The sequence below is a fragment of the Syngnathoides biaculeatus genome, chromosome 21 (genome assembly GCF_019802595.1).
Source record: "Syngnathoides biaculeatus isolate LvHL_M chromosome 21, ASM1980259v1, whole genome shotgun sequence".
NCBI classification, from domain to species: Eukaryota; Metazoa; Chordata; class Actinopteri; order Syngnathiformes; family Syngnathidae; genus Syngnathoides; species Syngnathoides biaculeatus.
The window spans coordinates 2026715-2034066 of NC_084660.1; the positions used below are offsets into that span (position 1 = coordinate 2026715).

At 42.7% G+C, this 7352-nt stretch overlaps 3 non-coding genes across 3 annotated transcripts; all 3 read right to left on the bottom strand.

Moving 5' to 3' along the window:
* Positions 1-1894: 1894 nt before the first annotated feature.
* trnai-uau (transfer RNA isoleucine (anticodon UAU)) lies at positions 1895-1988 on the bottom strand. The gene is made up of 2 exons: positions 1951-1988; positions 1895-1930 (listed from the first exon to the last, which is right to left on the bottom strand). It is a non-coding gene; the product is annotated as a tRNA-Ile (tRNA).
* Positions 1989-5843: 3855 nt separating this feature from the next.
* trnar-ucu (transfer RNA arginine (anticodon UCU)) lies at positions 5844-5932 on the bottom strand. The gene is given in 2 exon segments: positions 5844-5879; positions 5896-5932. It is a non-coding gene; the product is annotated as a tRNA-Arg (tRNA).
* Positions 5933-6528: 596 nt separating this feature from the next.
* On the bottom strand, positions 6529-6610 carry trnas-uga (transfer RNA serine (anticodon UGA)). The gene has a single exon. It is a non-coding gene; the product is annotated as a tRNA-Ser (tRNA).
* Between the last annotated feature and the right edge of the window lie 742 nt (positions 6611-7352).

Consider the following 7352-nt stretch of genomic DNA (forward strand, 5'->3'; position numbering starts at 1 on the left):
CCAATGTGGTGGGATCAGTTTTTGATGCAGTGCCGCCTGAGGGATCAAAGGTCACAGGCATCCACTGTTGGTTTTCGGCCTTGCTGCTTCAGTCTGGTGATTTGTCCAGATACTCTGAACCTTTTGATGATATGATAGACGGTTGATGATGAAATCCCTAAATTCCTTGCAATTGTACGCTGAGGGCCATAATCGTATTTCCTCACACACTTGTTCACAAAGAGGTGAACTTTGGCCCATCAGTTTATCAGTTTGAACATTATATATCTTGTCTTTGTAGAGCATGAATTTAAATATAGGTTGAACATGATATTGCAAATCATTGTACAGTATTCTGTTTTGATTCATGTTTAAGACAACCTCCCAACTTCATTGTGTGTTTGTTAATGGGAATTTGACACCGGCACCGCTCTCAGCAACCCGGAACATTCGGTACCTCAGAGCATTGTGACTTTGTGTTGATGTCAGTAAAACTGACACATCCAATATGGCGGCCATACAGACGCATCCCCAGTAATAACCAACACTTTCAGCAGTAAAGATGTCGGAAATGAAGGACGCTCTGTCTCTGGGGGTCACGGTGGGAGCTTCGGACTTTCCAAACGCCAAACACTAGTCCGGAGCTCGGACTGGTTGGTGCACTGCATGTCGTCATGACAACAGGATGTTTGACCTTGACCCCTTGAAAAGAACCACCCATTGGAGGTTTGTTATCGGGCTTCAAATTTTCTCTCCATTTGACACGTCCACAGCACCTGAGAGGTGGCTTTTATTATTCTCGTTTTGAAACTTCATTTTTTTATAAGTAGTGATTTCATTTATTTGATTTTGGCAGGCTTGTTCAAATTAATCTCCTCTGTGGGGTGTCAAAATTAGCTTAGCGCCGCTTTCAAAGCATTTCTATTCTCTTCAACGGGGGAAAACAAATTTTGAGACGCAATTGACCCCTCCGTGGATATTGCGCAATCCGCGTCACTGACCAATCAGAGGCCAGAGATCTGCATAGACCAAAGCTCGTTTTTGCTCCCGCCATTTTCTCTGACAACATTGAATGGTCCAGTATAGGTTTAGTGAGCGTTTTATCGCGTATTTGGGTTATTTAACAAAAAATATGGTTAAGAGGTGTAGTCACGGACTTTGTAATAGTGACGACAGGTATCCTGAAAGGCGAGTTGGTGGAGTTCGATTCGTACCCTTTCCAAAACCAAACACCCAGTACGAAAAATGCCTTTGATGGATCAAACTTTGTGGAAGACCGCATGATCAACTGAATCCATCAACCGGAATAGATATGTTTGCACGAAGGTATGCCCTATATTTGATTTTTAATACACGTCTCGTATAAATGAATGAGACGTTCTCCGCTAGCATAACACTGCTACGTGTGATCGATTGACACACTTATTCGTTGTTGAGCGATATTTAGCGATGATCGGACTGCACAAACGTGTCACTTTCTTGCCGGCTCGCGGCCGAAGCTAAACCAGACTGTGTTTGCACGAAGATATGCCCTAAATTTGATTTTAAATACACATCTCGTATAAATGAATGAGACGTTCTCCGCTAGCATAACATTGCTACGTGTGAATGATTGAATGAAATCAGAAGCATGGCGTCTCACTCAGTTAAGAATGTATTGTATTTAGAATCTATAATATATCGTTGATTTGAATGAAATCAGAAGCATAGAGTCTGTCTCAGTTCAGAATGTATTGTATTGTATTTGCCATTTTTACTGTTTGTCTTACGTCAGCGCACGTGGCGTGACGTCACTTCAGGAGCCATGGTTCAGTGCCCTGTACGGAGGGGTCAATTGCGCCACTGGAGCATAAAATTCAATTCGGTAATATTTTCTGTTGTGTTTCTTTTTTTATATATAAATACACACCAAAAGTGCTCCAGGTGAGGCTTGAACTCACAACCTCAGCATTGCTTTGACAGGTACTGTCTTATAAGTACTGTGCGCTGACCAATTGTGCCACTGGAGCATATAGTTTGAGCAGGTAACATTTTCTGTTGTGTGTTCTTTTTTTTTTTTTTAAATGAGGCCCAGTTGCTCAGTGGTCAGAGGACTGGTTTGGTAAACTGGGGGTTGTGGGTTTGTATCCCACTGGGGCCTCCACTCCCTGAGAAGGGTTGCGTCAGGAAGGGCATCTGCCGTAAATATTGTGCCAAACATGTATATGCGTTGATCCAAGATGACACGCTGTGGCAACCCCGAAAGGGACAAGCTGAAAGAAACACACAGTTCTTCTTTTTAAATATGTTTTCATATATAGATACACAAACACAAAAAGAGCTCGACGTGAGGCTTGAAGTCACAACCTCAGCATTGCTTTGATTGTTCCTGTCTTATAAGTACTGCACGCTGGCCAATTCCGCCAGTGGAGAATATAATTTGATCAGGTAATATTTTCTGTTTTGTTTCCTTTATGTATATGATAAATATACACACACAAAAAAAACTGCTCCAGGTGAGGCTTGAAGTCACAAACTCAGCATTGCTTTGATTGTTACTGTCACGTCCCATCGGAACGGTAGTAGGACCCAAATGCAGGACTCGGAAGATACAAGGTTGTTCAAGGAGACACGTTTATTATATGCAGAGGTAGGGGATCGAGCAGGCAGTCCGGTGCAGCAGCGGTAGTTGGGACGTCGGGCGAAGAGAGCAGGTGAGCGGGCAGGCAGGAGTCGGTACACAGGAGAACAATCAAAGCAGGCAGAAGTAACGAAGGAGTCAGGCTTACAAGGTTGGTCGGAGAACGGACGAAGGTCAGTACACACAGATTCAATCAGGGATACCAGAGCACACGAACGGGACATGAAGCTCAACGAACTGGCGCCGGACAGATGTCATCGCTGTCGTATAAATCCACAGCATAATCAGGCTGCATGAGGCGCAGGTGTGCACCTTCCCATCAGTGCACCTGCGCGGACACCCGCACAGCTCGTGCTGGAGCTGCAGGATCATGACAGTTACTGTCTTATAAGTACTGCGGGCTGGCCAATTGCGCCACTGGAGCATTTTGTCAGGTAATATTTTCTGTTGTGTTTTTTCTTTTTTTTTTTTTAATATGTTTATATATATATATATACACACACACAAATAAACAACAATTCAAATCTTCCATGTTACAATTAATTTCCTTTTTTTCTTGAACAAGGAACTGAATAGAAAAATTACTGACAGGTGTTTGATTCATGTTTAGACCAATAAATGTTCTGGTTCAATTCAGAATGGCTAAAGTTAAGAGTCAGCCAGCTCTACTTTCTCATTTGCTGACTCCCACGTCAATCACCAGACCATGCTCGACCTTTAAAAGACAGATTGAAAGGCAAAGAAATTATGGTGTGGAATGTGAACACAAGAGGCCATTGTTGTATCCATCCATCCATCTATCCATTTTTAGCCGCTTATTCTCACAAGTGTCGCAGGACTGTTGAAGCCTATCAGAGTTATCTTCAGGCAGGAGGCGGGGTTCACCTTGAACTGGTTGCCAGCCAATCGCAGGGCACATGGAGACAAACAACAGTCGCACTCAAAATCACATTTTGGGGCAATTTAGATGCTCTATGGAATGCATGTTTTTGGGATGTGGGAGGAAACTGGACTGCCTGGAGACAACCCACGCAGGCGGAGCTGGGCTCTGATCCCGTTCCTCAGAACTGTGAAGCCAACGCTCGGCAGCTGCTCCACCGTGCTCTTGCTTTGCTCGTAGCAATTAAAAAAACAAACAAAAAAACAAACTGAAAACGTGCATTCATTTGTTTGGTGACATTGAACTGCTTTTATTTTGAAGACTACTGTATATAAGTTTTGGAATATATATATATATATATATATATATTTATACTGGATATAAGTAATGGGATTGTGTGGAGATCGAGATTTGGAAGGTGAGACAAAGTATTGAGTAAGTTTCACGATAAGTACCAACAATAAGCGACATTCTTAAGTTTGGGATCACTTTCATCTCATACAGACCAAATAATGTTTCATGCAGTGTTTTGCAGATGTATAATGTGTTCATAATTGAATTGTATTTTTCATCTTTAAATGGTTGGAAGAATGACAATTGCCTGTCGACGTGGTGTTTGCTCCACACACAGAAGTTGTCTTATTGCAAATATGCTGAGACATTTGCAAGCTAGACAATATGAAATGGAGACCAAGCAAACGCGTGCCCCTTTCCAGACTGAAAATCCTGAAGTGGCATTAAGTTGTGTTTGTGTATGTTGCGCATGTCCAGTAGAAGTGAATGGAGGAAGTGGGCGACTGCCGAAGAGGAGACAAGTTTTTATTGCCCACAATTTTTAACTACAGAAGAAGACCAAAAAAAACCATGTTAGCAGAGGATGGTTTCGAGCCACTGACCTCTGCGTTATAGGCCAAGCACGCTTCCGCTGCGCCACTCTGCTTCACACAGAATGTGACTTGTTCTCGGAAGAGAATGTTAATTGAAATTTGAAAATCACTGAAGTGATGGCAAAGAGGAGTGGAGCCTGACTCAGGACAGATGTAAGTATCTGCGAGAAAGATGGAGGCATGCGCTGGAAAGGAGAGGATTGAAGATGAGCTGAATTAAAACAGAATAAATGTGCGTGAATGAGGATGGAGCTGCCAGGCCAAAGAGCGAGAGGAAAACCAAAAAGAAACTTGATGGATGTTATGAGGGAAGATATGAGTGCAGTTGGTGTTAGATAGGAAGTTGCAGGAGATAGCCTTAGGTGGAAAAAGATGACATGATGTGGCGACCCCAAACGGGACAAGCCGAAAGCAAAAGAAGAATATTGGAGATTCCTGTCACATTCCAAAGACATGCATTCATTGGACACTCTAAATTGCCCTTAGGTGTGATTGTGAGAGCAAATGTTTTTGTTTCTACGTCTCCTGTGATTGGCTGGCAACCAGTTCAGGGTTTACCCCGCCTCCTGCCCGTTGACTGCTGGGATAGGCTCCAGCACTCCTGCAACTCGTGTGAGTATAAGCGACTCAGAACATTGATGGATGGCAACATGAAGCGAAACAGCGACCATGCTCCGACACAGTGTTTCAAATCACTGGGCTTCAGGAAGAGCGACACAAGATCCAAAGCCTGAGTATCATTTGCCCATCACTAAATCCAGGCTCACTTTACTAAATTGGTGAAAGGGAGCACCACTGAGATTTCCTACTTGTACCGATGCGCTTCAGCAGTTGTTGTACACTTGTTTCATTTGTGCAGCTGTGATGCTGATGAAAGACAGAGAAAGTCACAAGAAGAAAGTCCATCCATGCATCTGAGCCGCTTATCCTCACAAGGGACACCCCGTTTTGGCCAGCATGCAGGCTGCAGAGTTGACATTGGTGATTCATTGCATCCATTCTAGTACTTTTCTGTTGAATTAGTGATATGCAATTAACGAAAATACAACCCACACGCACACAAAAGGGCTCAGTACTAAATGACTCTTGATCCACTGTGCTGACATTTCATAGCAAAGCCATTTTGCCATTGGCTGTCTCATCCCACCCTGCATTATTTTGCAAGAAATGAGATTCCAAAATCCGATTCCTGCCTCGCCGGTTCAGTGTTGAGAGTGCACTGAATTTAGAAAGTCGACGTCTGTAAACAACAGCAGAAATAGAAGTGGAAGGCTTCTTGAGAAACAAACTTAATTGATTTCATCCTTTGAAATATTCATATTCTCAGATTGAAGGACAAAACTGATTTGCTGCTTCGACTCAAAGTAGCAGTACTTTGTTTTCGTGAACATGGATGCACATAAAGTTTGCTGTCCACATTTTACCCACCAAGGAAACCCACATTCTTCCTACTAAAAGAGAAAGAAAGAAACTTCCTTGACTCTGGTGGGACTCGAACCCACAACCTTTGAATTACTACACTTTTAATCTAGAAGTCCAATGCGCTGTCCATTGCGCCACAGAGCCAGCTGTCTACCTACCTCTGTGTGTTCATTTTTTTATTACATTTGACTGGCATTTTCTTTTTGAAAGGCTTCCTCAAGCCTTCAGGTATGAACGACAGCGTTGTTCTCCTCAATATCTGTCCGTGGTCTTGGACAATGTGCAAAGCCATCCCATGCTGGCGAAGCTGGTGCACAGTTTCAAGTACAGCATGAACAACACCTCAGAGAGGGTCCGCTTGGCTTCTGTCGACATGCTCCTCAAGTTCAAGCCGGTCAGTTCAACCGAGGTACTCGAAGTCATGTGCTCAAAGGCCACTTTATTAGGTCCATCTCGTGTGGTCAAGATGTATTTTGTATGATTAAAGATGACTAAATATGTCTTGTACAAATGCGTAGCACATCGTAGAAGTATCTTTCATACTTCCTTGGTGGCATATTTTCAGATCATAGACCTAACAGTAAAGCCAACATTTTGACGCATTCAACATAGTTTTTTTATCTAATTTTTCAATGGAATGATTGAATTGCGCTGGGGTACAACTTGTAAAAGTATATTCACCTTTAACCTCTTACCACCTCCATCTCCACACTCTGGGTTGTTACAGAAGACGAGATGCGCGTTGTCGGCAGGATTCGAACCTGCGCAGGCACATCCCAACGGATTTCACGTCCATCGCCTTAACCACTCGGCCACGACAACCTGCCTGTAAGACTTTCCGAAGGCACATTTTTTTTTAACATGATGGTGGTTCTTTTCCCTTCAAGGGAAAAACCAGATGATATTGAACTATTCACCTGGTGCACAAACACATACCCAACCATACTAATTTTGATACAATGAGGGAGAAAATATTTTCACTCCCAATGAAAAATTTAACCAGCTTTTTAACTAGCAAACCTGTTGGTTTCTTAATAGTGGGGTGGTGGGCACTTACTTTGTGAAGTCACCGGTCCAGCACATTAAACCTGCACACAGTCCGGACTCCAGATATCGTTAAAAGTTGTTTCTTTTTATTGGAACTATCACTGAAGCTAAGTGTTATAAATCCTTCAGTGAAGTCAGTCCTCACCCTACGTGACCGATTTATCACTGACTAAACTTCACAGTCACAAGTTAGTCAAGTTAAGCCTCCATCATGTGAGCGTTTTAGTGCCATACAAGACAAGACTTGGTTGAACTGGTAGTTTGTTTGTGTGAGAGAGCGCACAATTTTATTTTTTTTAAATTATTGGCCTGTGGTCTTGGTACTCAGTAGGAGTCATACACCAACATGATGATAAGAAAAATGAAAAAAAAATACATGTCATGCCTAATCTCTTCCAAAATACACGACACAACAACCAATATTGAACCTGAACATACAGTAAAAGAGCAGACGAGATTAATTAGAGGTCAGGTTTTATTAGCTGTCAGGGATGTCAATGTTTTCCCGGCATTTATG